General features: G+C 43.6%; 1 protein-coding gene across 1 annotated transcript in view; it reads left to right on the top strand.

Annotated features, from left to right (window-relative positions):
• The first annotated feature begins 921 nt into the window (after positions 1 to 921).
• Positions 922 to 16,454, top strand: part of FGD3 (FYVE, RhoGEF and PH domain containing 3) — a 63,999-nt gene continuing 48,466 nt past the window's right edge. The window contains exon 1 of the mRNA XM_061426214.1: positions 922 to 1,023. The gene's annotated coding sequence lies outside the window, so the exon portion shown is untranslated. The remainder of the gene's footprint in view (positions 1,024 to 16,454) is intronic.

Genomic DNA, 16,454 nt, shown 5'->3' on the forward strand with positions numbered 1-16,454 from the left:
GACCTCAGCAAGGCATGTATCTCCTTGGTGATCTTGGCAGAAAACTCCATGATGACCGTATTCACCTTACTCACCTTACAGGTGCACAGCTGGAAACAAACAAGTAAGTCTGTGTCACATTCACGGACAGGGCTCAGGGGAGCTGACACACCCTGAGGATCCAGGCTTCAGTTAGCATTCTCCAAATGAGGGGTGCAGGCAGGTATGAGCGTAAAATGTGAGTGTGGAGGCAAGCCTGAATGTGAGAGGCACACACACCCCCTACACCCATAGTCTCCAAACAAAGGACTCTTTAAGCAGATGAGTATTCCTTGTAGGCATGTGTTAAATGTCCGCACACTACATCATTGTGGTGATGAAGCATTTTAAATGCCCTGTTGCCACAGAATCTTCTAAAAAAGTCTGCAAGAGAGAAGGTGGGTGGCAGAGGTGTTCAGAACAAGAAACAAGGCCCCTCACAGCCTGCCAGGGCCTCCTCCTTTGCCCATGGTTGTAGAGACTCCCTGGCCCTACAGGTCCCACCAGCTCCTCGCCCACCCTCCCCCACCCTTCCTGTTACCATGGTGACAGTCGGCATCCCAGGCTGCGGGCTGCGGGCTGCACTCCCCTCACCCCTCCTGCTGGCTCTGGAGGAGCAGGCGGGCTTTGTCAGGGCTCAGCGTCTCCCTGCAGCTGTGAAATTAGACAGAGAAGAAAAGAGGCTGCCGTGGGTGCCACTGGGGCCCCTTGAGGCCTGGAACAGGGAGGCAGGGCCACTCCAGACCACCAGCCCCGAGCTCGTGGGGTTCCTGCCAGCCTCACCCTGGACTAACTGCCCACAGCACAGCGTGCCCAGAAGGAGGAGGCCCGCGGCACCCCAGCGTGGGAGACTGGGGTGACATCCTGCTCCTTGGTGACCTGCTTGGGGTCTCAGGCAGCAAGCTGTCCCAGGCAGGAGTGGCCAATGGGGCTGCCCAGGCCTGTGGGTACCCCCTGGCTCTGCTTGTTTGTGAGTTTCATGGGTTTCCTCGCCAAGGGAAGGCGGTGAGTAGACCAATGTCTGAAAAGGGGAGAGTTTTTCTCGTTTCGGGTGGTGTTGAAGTCCTGGGTGTCACTTCCCTGGGCTCCTTGGGTGCTGTATTCTCTGGGGTTGTCGGGCTGGGTTGGAGCGCTCCTGCTGTGTGACTTGAGGAGGGGTCTGTCTCCATTTGACCGCACCAGGGTCTAGGCTGACAGCCTGGGCTGGCTTTGCTGAGGGGTCCCTGGCTCTTGAACAAAATTGTCCAGAGTATTTTTTGAACAAATGCAGAATGTTGGGTTCTGTGATGGGACCTGGTTTAATTCTGAATTTCCCTCACCCTCACCCCACTCTTTCTTTTTTCCCCCTTTTTAAATGGATGGGAAGGGAATAGACTGGGTGCTTTAGAAATACCCCTGCATGAGGTTGCCATGATAACAGGGATTTCATATGTCAGGATTGTCTTTTTTTTTTTTAAGTAGACTTGTTATTTTAGTTTTAGGTTCACAGCAAAACTGAGGGGCAGGTACAGAGATTTCTCATATAACTCCCAGCTGCTTCTCCCTACCTCCCCCATTATCAGCCTCCCTCACCAGGATGGTGCGTCTGTTACAACTGATGAACCTACTTCAACACATCATGATCACCCAGAGTCCACATTTTACATTAGGGTTCACTCTAGGTGTGAACGTTCGGTGGGCTTGGACAAATAACAGGTATCCACCTTTATAGTATTGCACAGTGTAGTTTCACTGCCCTAAAAATCCTTTGTACTCCACCTAGTCATCCCTCCTCCCTTAAACCCCGGCAAGTCCTAACTCCAGTAATTTTTCCAGAATGTCACACTGTTGGACTCATACAGTATGTTACCTTTTCAGATTGGCTTCTGTCACTTAGTAACCTTCATTTTAGGTTCCAGAGTTGTCTTATTATTTCTTTCTCTTTCTCACTTACTTTCTTCTAGATTAGGAAAACCAGCCCTTCGGATAAATGTGGATAAGGGGATTTTTTTCTTTAAAGAGAGTGTAAAGTGCTTATTCCCAGGTTCTTGGTGACCCCAGGCTGTCCCTGGCTCTTTGATGGTGTGTTCCCTGTCTACATCTATGAATCAGGACAGTGAGAAGGTCTAAGCTGTCATTGTGGGTTTCTAGGGTGACTGGGGGATGCAGCATCACAGCTTGAATTAACTTGAAGTAAAAAGAGTGAGTCGGTGAGGGGGGTCTGTGCGCACATGTGCTCAGACTCAATTCAAATGACAGCAGCTCACCTCAACCCCAGATAGGCTGTTCACGAGAGGTGATATTGTGCAGGCTTATTTTGTGGCTTTTCCTTCCGTGTCTAGCCAGTTGGTCAGCTGAAGGCCAGCTGTCTTTGGATGCAGGGCCTGCTCTGTGTAGACAAGAGGGTGACGGGCAAGCCAGGTTGGGCTGGATCCCACTGGCACAGAGAACCCATCAGGCAGAGCTTGGGTTGGGCGTGTTTCCTCATCTGCACTTTGGGGGATCTTGACAGCTCATCCTCCGGCCTTTAGTGGCTCGCTCGGTGACCTCAGTTAGGGCTGTGGGGGGCCTGGCCCTGCCCTAGGCACCAGGAACAGACCAGCTCACACAGGTCTGGGGGGCTCAGAGCAGGACACATCTGCCTGCCGTGTGGGCGGGGGGAGCACACAGCACCAGTGCTTCAGTTCTCCCAGGTGTCCAGTGGTGCTTAGTATGTATGAAAGGAGCTGAGGGGTGCACTCTGCGGCAGATGCAGCCTGTCTGACTGAAGCATCTGCCCGGACTGAGGGGACACCCTACCCAAGCTCTTGGGCACCAGTTCTGCCTCACTCCTATAGCTTCAGGCTAGCTTTGGGGGCATCCACCTTCTCCGGGACATCCGGACATCCGGGACACCCACAGCTCAGCATTCCCAGCCCACCCGAGGCCACCAGGTGTCTATGTGGTCCAACTGTGTCCAGTGAGAGGTGAGGCACCTGTGTTTGCAGCAGTCTGTCTGGGAAGAACCGAGAAGCCATGCCTTCTGGGCCAGAACCCGCCCCCTGTGTACACTGCTGCACCCGTGCCCTCCACATGCTGCCAAGGAACGTGGTCCTCCTGTCCTCACTCCATGCTCACTGAGAGGCTGTCAGCCATCTGCTGCCCCGGGGCCACAGGCAAGATCCCTGTTAGAGCTCGACTAACTGACTAGCCAGTCACTGTGTGCACGTGTGTATGCTCAGTTGCTCAGTCGTGTCTGACTCTGTGTGACCCTGTGGACTGCAGCCCGCCAGGCTCCTCTGTCCATGGGATTCTCCAGGCAAGAATACTGGAGTGGGTTGCCATGCCCTCCTCCAGGGGATCGTCCCAACCCAGGGATCGAACCCAGATCTCTTATGTCTCCTGCATTGGTGGGCAGGTTCTATACCACTAGCAGCACCTGGGTGCTAGTCACTACTAGCAGTCACTACCCAACTACGAACCAACTAGTTGACTTCCCTCCTTCTCTGTTCTCTCCCTTTCCCTCCTTTTCCTCCTTCCTCCTTTCCCTCTCTCCTTCTCTCCCACCTATCATAAGAGCTGGATGTATTTGCAGACAGAACTCGTGAGTGTGTCGGAGGGTGGAGTGTGAAGCCGCATGATCGAGTTGTATAGGAGTTCTGGACTTGGGCCCACCCTTGCAAGAACCTGGGTGTTGAAAGAAGGCAGGGGAGAGCGGAGGGCTCTGCACCAGTGAGCTCAATTTGGCCAGTTTAGTCCAAGTCCTCGCCCCACTTCCAGGTCAGATTCTTATGACTTATTAGAACCTGTGAGCATTCTTTAGTCTAAAGAGTGGAACCCAGAAACACACCCAAGGAGCCCACTCAGAGGGGGTCTGAGGAGTGGGAGCCCTTAAATGACCACCCACCCTCCTGGCTGCCCCTCCCAGCTTTCTGCCCCCTGCAGGAACAAGGGAGAGGGGACAGCATGGGAGCAGATGGCTCACTCCACCTTGGCCTGGCTCTGGGGTGAGAGCTCTGTCGAGTGTGTTTTGAGAGAATTCCAATGGACTTGCTAGAGATCCAATTGGGGATTTTAAAAATGAGAAGTTACTAGTGATATATGCTTGAACAGATGAACAGGGAAGGCCTGTGTTCTCCTGGTACATTATTTTATATCTCAGAATATTCCAGGAGGACTGTGCTGGATGAGGCCAGAATTTTTTGTTGAATGCATCTTATGCTGAATTTAGAGTCTCCTAAAATAAACTGGCATCCCATGCAGATGTGGGGTTATAGCTGTCTATTCCCATGTTCTTAACATCATGTCTAAAGGACCCCTCATAGCTGCTGCTCTGACTGCAAATTGGATAAAACTGCAGGCCTCTAAATATAAGCTTGGGGCCTCCTGGTCAGCAGGCTGTGACTTTTCAGCAGCCTGTGCTGCTTCTCCAAAAATGGGTGCAGGAGAGCATGGCTGTTACTGTTTTGTCCTAGATGATTGGTCAAGGAACCCTGGTGTGGATGGGGGTCTAGCCAGTGTCCTCCTGTGGGGATACATCACGTGCAGGGAGTATCCTCGGGAACAGCTGAAATGGTAGCCTTTCTTCCTAAAGTCAGGACCTGCTGCAGAGAAGCTCCTCCCTCCCTTCCCCACTCCCTACATGTATGAGGAGCCTAAGAGCTTCTGTGGCAAAGTGGGCAACTGCTGTCTATTCTCCCCATCATCCTCTGTCTTAAACCAAGCTTCAAAAAATTTTGTCTGCAAAATAAACTATGCTGCCTAAAAAATAATCAATTGCAGGAGTAGGCAGATGCTCCCAGCCCGATATTGCTTCCTGAGACTGTCCCTCAGCTTCGTGCTGTGTTTAGTCACTCAGTGGTGTCCAACCCCATGAACTGTAGCCCACCAGGCTCCTCTGTCAATGGGGATCTCCAGGCAAGAATACTGGAGTGGGTTTCCATGCCCTCCTCCAGAGAATCTTCCCAACCCAGAAACGGAACCCAGATCTCTCGCATTGCAGGCAGATTCTTCACCATCTGAGCCATCAGGAAAGGCCTGTCCCTCAGCTTCAGAGCCCTGCTAAGGGACACTTAGGTCCTCTCCCCTTTCCCTCCCCTCATTCTTCCCTCCCTTCACTCGTTTTTGTTTTTTTTTTTTTTTTTTTACTAGGACAGTGGTGCTGTGAGTAGATTCCAGTTCTCTCTAGCTATCTTCTCCCAGAGCTGCCAGCATATCAGTGCCCTGAAAGGAAGCCCTCTAAATAAGCAGAGCTGTTGCGTTCTGAACTGCCTTTGGTTGATCAGGAGCAAAGATGAAGGAACTGAACAGGAAAGAAAGAGTCCAAGTGACTGTGCAAATGCCACCAGGCCAACTCTGATGTGGGTGGAGCCTGAGCATGCAGAGGAGACCCTAATCTCCCTGGGCTCAGCCATGTTCTGCTTGAGGCTGTGCAGTTGCCAGAACAATGTTGGAATCACTCTGTATCCAGACACCTGGACCTGAAGAGTGGGGCAAGGCCACTCTTATTTCCTTACTCCTTCATGTAGCTCTTTATTTACACAATGACATTTTTTTTTCTTACAGGGTTAAAAAAAAAAAAAAGCATCCCAGACACAGCACTTTCCTTTCAGTGTCGATCATCAGAGCTCTTTGTTAAAGATAAGAGGTTGCTTCCACTTCAGGCTTGAATGTCACTGCAGCCTATGCCAGGGCCTCTCTGTAATTATCCTGTCCTGTCTGGAAAGCTCTTAAATGCCACTTCATCTAAGGGCTTGAGGCCGAGATTGCTTCTCCAGTGCGATGCCAAAGGCTCCTCTTGGCTGAGATGACTAAACTGTCAAATATTTTTAGAGCAAGTCTTCTTTTAAAAAATAAATAAGAAAAGTAAAGTGAGTGATGATTAATCAGCTCCTCACTGCCTCCACCTTGGCATCTGACATACAATTTTCCCAGGGAGTCCCTGTAGCCTCGCGTTGGGGTGAAGGGGCTCCCCCACTGTCATCTGGCCAGGATGTGGCCTCTCAGGACCTGTGTTCACCCTCCTAGCTGCCTGATTGATGGTGCAAATGGGTGAAGTTCCTCAAGTTTAGGAAAAATTTTCTGCCTTTGAACAAAACATACTTTCAGTTTAGAGCAATCTAGAAAGCTTTTTGCAAAAACATGTTCTCGGAAAGCAGAATTACATTCAGAGTCCTTTCTTTTGGAATTGCTTGACCACATTTTTCCTCAGAGAGATTTAGGACAGCTAAGTAGAAATTAAAATTTCCATACGTAAACAGACATGGAGACAGCTGGCTCTGACTCTGTAATGACTGGAAGTTTTGAATCTTGAAAGAGCATGGAGATTTTATTAGCTTATTTTTAAATAGGTTGGCTTTTCTCCCAATTGCAAATATAATACATGTTCTTCATAGAAATTTAGATATTACTGAGAAGCGTTGAGAAGAGGAAACCCAGAAGCTCACCACCTGAAAGTGGCAAGATTTATGTGGGCCTGGAAAGATTTCCCTCTTCCTTTCCTGGGTCTTGTCTACTGATAAGTGGAATATTCATCAGAATTTGTCATTGGGGCCTGAAAGCTGACAAAGTTGCCCCCCCTATCCAAAGCTTCTTGGATTCTCATCCCAGCCTCCCGTCCAGCTGTTTTGGTGATGTTGCCCAGCTTGTTGAAGGAAGTACAGTGTTGGACACTGTGTCCCATCCTTGGGGCCTGGCAGTGCCCCCAGTGCCTGCTGCTGTGTGTCCCATGGGACCGGTGAGTGGAAGAGGCACAGGCACAGGACCCACTTGTGCCAGTGTTTCTCTCCTTCCAAATGATTTCACTTAGCATAATACCCTGAAAGTCTAAACGTGTTATTGGAAATGGTAAGGTTTCATCTTTTTTATGGCTGAGTAACATTTCATTCATGGTGACTGGAGCCATGAAATTAAAAGATGTTTGCTCCTTGGAGGAATAGCTATGACAAACCTAGACAGCGTATTAAAAAGCAGAGACATCACTTTGCCAACAAAGGTCAGTATAGTCAAAGCTATGGTTTTTCCAGTAGTTGTGTATGGATGTGAGAGTTGGACCATAAAAGAACGCTGAACACTGAAGAACTGATGCTTTTGAATTGTGGTGCTGGAGAAGATGTTTGAGAGTCCCTTGGACAGCAAGGAGTTCACACCAGTCAATTCTAAAAGAAATCAACCCTGGATATTCATTGGAAAGACTGATGCTATAGCTGAAGCTCCAATGCTTTGGCCACCTGATGTAAAGAGCCAACTAATTGAAAAAGACCCTGATGATGGTAAAGATCGAAGGCAAAAGGAGAATAGGGTGGCGATGGTTAGATAACATCACCAACTCAAAGACATGAATTTGAACAGACTCTAGGAGATAGTAAAGGACAGGGAAGCCTGGTGAGATGCAGTCCACGGAGCAGACATGACTTAGTGATTGAAAAAAGTTTTCATTTTGTGTGTGTATATGTATATATATATATATATTCCATTGTGTATATATCTCTATCTGATTGAAAAAATTTTTCATTTTGTATGTGTGTGTGTGTATATATATATATTCCATTGTGTATATATCTCTATATGTGTATATATCTCTATCTGTCTGTCTCTATCATATCTTCTTTATCCGTTCATCTATCATGGAATATTTAGTTTGCTTCCATATCTTGGCCATTATAAATAATGCTGCAGTTTATATGCAGCAATGCTCCTATGTTTATAGGAGTGTCCAAATTAGTGTTTTTGTTTTTCTCAGAAAAATGCCCAGGAGTAGAATTGCTGGATGATATGGTAGTTCTGTATTTAATTTTTTGAGTTCTATATTTAATTCTTTTACTGTTGTTCATAGTGGCTGCACAAGTTTACTTTCTCACCAACAGAGCATGAGGGTTCCCTTTTCTCCACATCCTTCCTAAAACACTTGTTATTTGTTATCTTTTTGATAACAGCCATTCTGACAGATGTGAGGTAATATCTCTTTATGGTTTTTACTTGCATTTCCCTGATGATTAGTAATGTTGACCATCTTTTCATGTGTCTGTTGACCATCTGTATGTCTTCTTTGGAGAAAAAAATTCTATTCAAGTCTTCTTCCCATTTTTTTAATCAGGGTGATGTTGAGTTTTGAGTTTTTTTGTATCTTTTGGCTATTAACCCCTTATCAGATATATGGTTTGTAAATATCTCCTCCCATTCAGTAGGCAAGATTTTCATTTTGTGGATAGCTTCCTTCACTGTGCAAAAGCTTTTTAATTTGATGCAACTTCCTGTGCTTACTTTTGCTTTTGTTTCTCTTGCTTGAGGAGACATATCCAATAAATATTTCTAAGACTGATGTCAAAGAGGATACTGTCTATGTTTTCTTCTAAGAATTTTATGGTTTCAGGTCTTACATTTAAACCTTTAGACCGTTTTGCATTTATTTTACTATATGGTGAAACATAGTTCACTTTGGTTCTTTCGCACTTAGCTGTCCAGTTTTCCTAACGTCATTTATTGGGCTATCTTTTACCTATTGTATATTCTTGCTTCCTTTGCCATAGAGTAATTGATCATTTAAGTGTGGGTTCATTTCTGGGCTCTCTATTCTGTTCTATTGATCTTTGTGGCTGTTTTTGTGCCTGTACCATACAGCTTTGATTACTGTAGCTTTGTAGTATAGTCTGAAGTCAGGGAACCTGATAATTTCAACTATGTTCTCTCTCAAGATTGTTTTTGCTATTCAGGGTCTTTTGTGTTTCCGTACAAACTTTAGAATTATTTGTTCTTTTTCTGTGAAAAATAACAATGATATTTTCATAGAGATTGCAGTGAATGTGTAGATTGCCCTGGGTAGAATGATTATTTTAACAATATTAATTCTTCTAGTCCAGGAGCACAGTATATCTTTCCATTTGTGTTGCCTTAAATTTTTTTCATCAATGTCTAGAGTTTTTTGAGTATGGATCTTTTACCTCCTTATTTGGATTTATTCTTGGGTGCTTTTGTTCTTTTTAATGAAATTATAAATGGGTTTGTTTTCTTAAGTTCTCTTTCTGATAGTTCATTGTGACCATATAGGAATCCAACCAATTCCTGTATATTAATTCCATATCCAGCAACGTTACTGAATTCATTTACTAGTTCCCATAGCTTTTTGGTGGTATCTTTAGGATTTTTTATAAAGTAAGTTTCCTACATACAAACAAACTCCATTCTGAGAGTATGTTCATAAGTCCAATTTGTTCATAAGTCCAACAAAGTTAGCCTCAGTGCAGTTCAGACGTTCACTCGTGTCCAACTCTTTGTGACCTCATGAACTGCAGCACGCCAGGCTTCCCTGTCCATCACCAACTCCCGGAGCTTGCTCAAACTCATGTCTGTTGAGTCAGTGATGTCATCCAACCATCTCATCCTCTGTCGTCCCCTTCTCCTCCTACCTTCAATCTTTCCCAGCATTAGGGTCTTTTCCAATGAGTCAGTTCTTCCCATCACATGGCCAAAATACTGGAGTTTCAGCTTCAACATCAGTCCTTCCAATGAATATTCAGGACTGATTTCCTTTAGGATGGACTGGTTGGATCTCCTTGCAGTCCAAAGGACTCTCAAGAGTCTTCTCCAACACCATAGTTCAAAAGCATCAATTCTTTGGCACTCAGTTTTCTTTATAGTCCAACTCTCACATCCATACATGACTACTGGAAAACCCATAGCCTTGACTAGACAGACCTTTGTTGGCAAAGTAATGTCTCTGCTTTTTAATATGCTGTCTAGGTTGGTCATAACTTTCCTTCCAAGGAGTAAGTGTCTTTTAATTTCCTTGCTGCAGTCACCATCTGCAGTGATTTTGGAGCCCCAAAAAATAAAGTCTGACACTGTTTCCACTGTTTCCCCATTTATTTCCCATGAAGTGATGGGACCGGATGCCATGATCTTCGTTTTCTGAATGTTGAGCTTTAAGCCAACTTTTTCACTCTCCACTTTCACTTTCATCAAGAGGCTTTTGAGTTCTTCTTCACTTTCTGCCATAAGGGTGGTGTCATATGCATATCTGAGGTTATTGATATTTCTCCCGGCAATCTTGATTCCAGCTTGTGTTTCTTCCAGCCTAGCATTTCTCATGATGTACTCTGCATATAAGTTAAATAAGGAGGGTGACAATATACAGCCTTGACATACTCCTTTTCCTATTTGGAACCAGTCTGTTGTTCCATGTCCAGTTCTAACTGTTGCTTCCTGACCTGCATAGATTTCTCAAGAGGCAGGTCAGGTGGTCTGGTATTCTCATCTCTTTCAGAATTTCCCACAGTTTATTGTGATCCACACAGTCAAAGGCTTTGGCATAGTCAATAAAGCAGAAATAGATGTTTTTCTGGAACTCTCTTGCTTTTTCCATGATCCAGCGGATGTTGGCAATTTGATCTCTGGTTCCTCTGCCTTTTCTAAAACCAGCTTGAGCATCAGGAAGTTCACGGTTCACGTATTGCTGAAGCCTGGCTTGGAGAATTTTGAGCATTACTTTACTAGCATGTGAGATGAGTGCAATTGTGTGGCTATATAGTACTGTACTGTAATAAGTTTATAATACTTTTCACATAAATGATACATGAAAATAAACACACAAAATAAAACATTTTTAAATCTTACAGTAACTGAAAAGTACAGTACAACAGCTAGCATACTGGGTCTGGCATCAAGTGAACAGACAAGAAGAATCATTAACTGGAGGAGGTAGAGGAGGTGAGAGATGGTAGGGCTGAAGGATCACCAGCAATAGGAGATGGAGGGCAAGTTTCACTTTAATTCGCCCCTGATGTCGAGGGAATGCACATTCATATCTTTGAAAGTTTGCAGCTTGACTATTTGTATGTAGGGGATTTACTATATATAGTATCATGTCATCTTTAAACAGTGACAGCTTTACTTCTTTCTTTCCAGTTTGGATTCATTTTGTTTCTCTTTCTTGTCTAATTGCTGTGGCTAGGACTTCCAATACTGTGTTGCCCAAAAGTAGTGAGAATGGGCATTCTTGTCTTGTTCCTGATCTTAGAGTAAATGCTTTCAGCTTTTCACCATTGAGTATGATGTAGATTCTTGAAATTTTCTTTGTAGACAATCATGTCATCTGTAAATATGGACATTTTTATTTCTCCCATTCTGTTATGGATACATTTTAGTTCCTTGCCTTTATTGAGCTAGCTAAGGAATCTACCACTCTGATGAATAAGAATGCAGATATCCTTGCCTCATTCTCATTCTTAAGGAGAACTATGGGCTGTATTGTGTCCCACAAAATTTACATGTTAAAATCCTAATCTTCAGTACCTCAGAATGTTACTGTATTTGGCGATTGAGCCTTTATAGAGGTATAATTAAATTAAAATGAGGTCTTGCAAGTGGTAACCCTAATCCAATATGACTGGTGTCTTTATAAGAAGAAGAGATTAGGATATAGACACACACAAATAGATGAAACGCCATGTAAGGATGCAGAGAGAAGACTGTCATCTCCAAGCCATGGAAAAGGCCTCAGGAGAAACCAGCCCTACTGACACATGAATCTCAGACTTTAACCTCCGAAACTATGAGATAATAAATTTTTGTTATTGTTTCTATGGTATTTCGTCATGGCAGCTCAAGCAAACTAATACCCACCCTCTCAACCCAGAGCCCCAGAGATTATCACTACTTCAACTTCATAGACTAGTACTGCCTGTTCTTGAACTTCATCAAAACCAGCCTTTTCTGCTTGGCTTATTTTGAGATACATCCATATTATTGGTTATGTCAGTAATTCATTCCTTTTTGCTTCATATTATGGCTATACCACCCTTCATTTATTCATTCTCCTGTGGCCACTTGGGTCTTTTTCCAGTTTTGAACTATTATGAACAGGGCTTCTATAGACTTTTGTGACAAAAATGGAGGTCTTTGTGTGGACAAACGTTTTCTCTTGGGTAGACCCGCTAGGAGTGCTATTGTTGGGTCATAGGGCAAATGTATGTTTAACTTCATAAGAAAATTCCAAGCAGTTTTCCAAAGCAGTTGTAAAATTTTATGCTTCCACCAACACTATATGAGATTTGTTTGCTCAGCATTCTTGTCAACACTTAGTATTCTCAGTCTTTTACATTGTAGCCCTTCTGGTGGGGCATGGTGATATCTCATTGTGAAATTAATTTGCATTTCCCTGATGGCAGGTGATGTTGAGCACTTTCCCGTGTGCTTTTTGTCTATTTAAATAACTTAGTTGAGTACTTACTTTAGTCTTTCCTCAAAAAATTGTTTTCATTAGATCACTTGCCTTTTTTTCTTATTTGATTTGTAGGAATCTTTTTTTTTCTTTTAACTTACCGTTAGCTGAAGGAAAATTGCTTCACAATATTGTGTTGACCTCTGCCATACATTAACACGAGTCAGTCATAGATATACATGTGACCCCTCCCTCTTTAACCTCCTTCCCACCTCCACCCCCCATCCCACTCCTCTAGGTTGTTACAGAGCTCCAGTTTGAGTTCCCTGAGTCATACAGTAAATTCCCATTAGTTATCTGTTTTACACATGGTAGTATATATGCTTCCATGTTACTCTCTCCATTTGTCCCAACCTGTCCTTCCTCCCCCACTGCCGACCTGTGTCCATAAGTCTGTTCTCTATGTCTGTCTCTATTGTTGTCCTATAAATAGGTTCATCTGTACCATCTTTCTAGATTCCATATATGTGTGTTACTTCATGGGAAATAGATGGGGAAACAGTGGAAACAGTGTCAGACTTTATTTTTGGGGGCTCCAAAATCACTGCAGATGGTGATTGCAGCCATGAAATTAAAAGACATTTACTCCTTGAAGGGAAAGTTATGACCAACCTAGATAGCATATTGAAAAGCAGAGACATTTCTTTGCCAATAAAGGTCCGTCTAGTCAAGGCTATGGTTTTTCCAGTGGTCACGTATGGGTATGAGACTGTGAAGAAAGCTGAGTGCCAAAGAATTGATGCTTTTTTTTTTTTAATTTTTTTTTTCTTTTTACTTGCAATGCTAGTGATAGAACCAAAGGCTGCTATCTATATCAAACAAGAGAAACGTAAAGAACTGATGCTTTTGAACTGTGGTGTTGGAGAAGACTCTTGAGAGTCCCTTGGACTGCAAGGAGGTCTAACCAGTCCATTCTAAAGGAGATCAGTCCTGGGTGTTCTTTGGAAGGAATGATGCTAAAGTTGAAACTCCAATACTTTGGCCACCTCATGCGAAGAGTTGACTCATTGGAAAAGACCCTGATGCTGGGAGGGATTGGGAGCAGGAGGAAAAGGGGACAACAGAGGATGAGATGGCTGGATGGCATCACTGACTCGATGGACATGAGTTTGAGTAGACTCTGGGAGTTGGTGATGGACAGGGAGCCCTGGCGTGCTGTGATTCATGGGGTTGCAAAGAGTCGGACACAACTGAGTGATTGAACTAAACTAATACAATATTTGTTTTTCTCTTTCTGACTTACTTCACTCTGTATAATAGGCTCTAGGTTCATCCACCTTATCAGAACTGACTCAAATGCATTCCTTTTTATGGCTGAGTAATATTCCATTGTATATATGTACCACAGCTTCTTTATCCATTCATCTGATGATGGACATCTAGGTTGCTTCCATATCCTAGCTATTGTAAATGGTGCTGCAGCGAACATTGGGGTACATGTGCCTTTTTCAATTTTGGTTTCCTTAGGATATATGCTAAGTAGTGGGATTGCTGGGTCATATGGTAGTTCTACTCTCAGTTTTTTGAGGAATCTCCATACTGTCTTTGTAGGAATTCTTTAAATAGTCTGGATACAAGTCATTTGTCAGGTAGATGTATTACAAATATTTTCTTTCTGTTTATGACTTGCCTTTTCATTTTCTTTTTTTTTTATTTTCAATATCATCCATATTACTTTTTTATTTTTTTTAATTTTATTTTATTTTTAAACTTTACATAATTGTATTAGTTTTGCCAAATATCAAAATGAATCCGCCACAGGTATACATGTGTTCCCCATCCTGAACCCTCCTCCCTCCTCCCTCCCCATACCATCCCTCTGGGTCGTCCCAGTGCACTAGCCCCAAGCATCCAGTATCGTGTATCGAACCTGGACTGGCAACTCGTTTCTTACATGATATTTTACATGTTTCAATGTCATTCTCCCAAATCTTCCCACCCTCTCCCTCTCCCACAGAGTCCATAAGACTGTTCTATACATCAGTGTCTCTTTTGCTGTCTCGTACACCAGGTTATTGTTACCATCTTCCTAAATTCCATATATATGCATTAGTATACTGTATTTATGTTTTTCTTTCTGACTTACTTCACTCTGTATAATAGGCTCCAGTTTTATCCACCTCATTAGAACTGATTCAAATGTATTCTTTTTAATGGCTGAGTAATACTCCATTGTGTATATGTACCACAGCTTTCTTATCCATTCATCTGCTGATGGACATCTAGGTTGCTTCCATGTCCTGGCTATTATAAACAGTGCTGCGATGAACATTGGGGTACACGTGTCTCTTTCCCTTCTGGTTAGGGAGCCTTTTGATGAGCACAGGTTGTTCATGTTGATGAAGTTCATTTGTCAAGTTTTTATTGTATGGCTAGTGTCTTTTCTAGCCTAAGACATTGTTGCTTATTTCGAATGCATGTATGTTTTCTCCTATTCAGTTTTAGTTTTGGTGTTTGCAGTTAAGACTGTGATTCACTTCTAGTTATTTTCACATGTGTGGTGTGAGTGGTGAGTTAAGGTTCATTTTTCCATATAGATAACCAATTAGTCCAGCTTGTTGAGAAGGTTTTCCTTTCTCATTGACAGCTGTTGGCACTTTCACTGAAAATCAGCTGACCAAGTGAATGTGAGTCCATTTCTGGACTCTATTCTGTTCCATTGACCTACTTCTCTATCTGTATGCCAATATGCTGGGAGAGAGTGAAGGACAGAGAAGCCCAGCGTGCTGTAGTCCATGGGGTCGCAAAGAGTCAAACAACTCTTTTGTTGTTGACTGAATGACAACAATGCCAATATCATCACAGTGTCTTGATTTTGAATTTAATATTATTATAGTGATCATTTTACTTAATAAATTAAATCATTTTATATTTTATAGTAAGACCTGTGCTGTGGTAATCTATTGAACTAGTTCTCTGTTGGTGGACATCCAGAACACCTCCAATTTTCACCTATTACAATTATGACTGTACTGCATGTCCTTTCTCATCTGTGTGAGCATGAAGGATTGACACCTGGAGTGGGCACGGCTGGGTGGGAGGAGGTATAAGCTGTGTGTTGCCATCCTTGTTTTGGTCGAGGCTCCAGACTGCTTTCCCCAAGATGGTGCGGAGCAGGGGAATGGTGCACCCCAGGCCCTATACTGCCCCTTTCCAAGTCGACCTCCAGTGTTTGGTGCCTCTGGAGTGCTGTCTCATGTCTTGCTTCTGTGCTTTGTCATGGAGACGAACCATATGAGGAAGTAGAATTCGTTTGTTTGTTTTAATTATCTTATTCTAAGAAAGTGATTAAATGAAAAAATGGCTACAATGATTATATGGCTAGAAAAATAAAATGATACAAGAGAAATCTCACTCCTACCCCATCTTCATCCATTCCTTTCCTCTTGTTCTGTATAGACAGCCCATTTTAAACTGCTTTTAAACATTTTCAAATTTACAGAAAAATTATAAGAATTGATTCAGCAAGTGTCAACATTTTCCCATATTTAATCCCTCTTTCTCTCTGTATATATAGGCAGACTTTTTTCGGTCAGAACCATCTTCAAAAAAAAAAAAAAAAAAACAACTTTCAGAGCTCACAGATGGAACATTTTGTGGCTAGAGACTTCCTCTTGTGTCACTCAGGCTCTGGTCATTCCATTTTAGTGACTAGCTGCATTGTCCTTTAAGGCAGTTTTGCCAGATCCCCCTCATTGTGCAAATTCCCCTCTGCAGTTGGCAGGTGGCCACGTGGTTTACCAGCAGGTCCCTCCTAGGTGGGTCTTGGTTGTTTCCAGCCTTCCTCCTAGCAGCCTGACGCAGGTTGTTGTACTTGTGCAGGTGTGTCTGCAGAACTGTGCCTGCAGAATGCCCGCATTCATCAGAGAGGTGAATGCCGGGTCAAAGGGCAGATGTGCCGTTTCACTCTCCCACCAGCCAGGTGGAAAGAGCCTCCTCCCAGGCCTCACTTCCCTCCTCCCTCAGTCTTCGCCTGTCTAACTGGGAGGAAAGTTATCACAGTGTAGCTGTAATCTGTAGTTCCCTCATTACATGTGAGGTGGAGCCACTTCTCCTTTTCTGTGATTATCTGTTCCTAACCTTTGCCCAGAGGTATTGGGTTCTGAATCATTTCACAGCATCCTCATCTGGCCCAAATGATAGTGGCTCATCTGATAGCAGATCAGATCAGCCATCTGAATCTTTAAAAAATTAAAAAATTGAACCATTTTGCAATAAAACCAAATTTAGGTTGAGTCAAATTAACAGTAAATACATTGCT

The sequence above is a fragment of the Bos javanicus genome, chromosome 8, assembly GCF_032452875.1.
Source record: "Bos javanicus breed banteng chromosome 8, ARS-OSU_banteng_1.0, whole genome shotgun sequence".
Taxonomy (NCBI): Eukaryota; Metazoa; Chordata; class Mammalia; order Artiodactyla; family Bovidae; genus Bos; species Bos javanicus.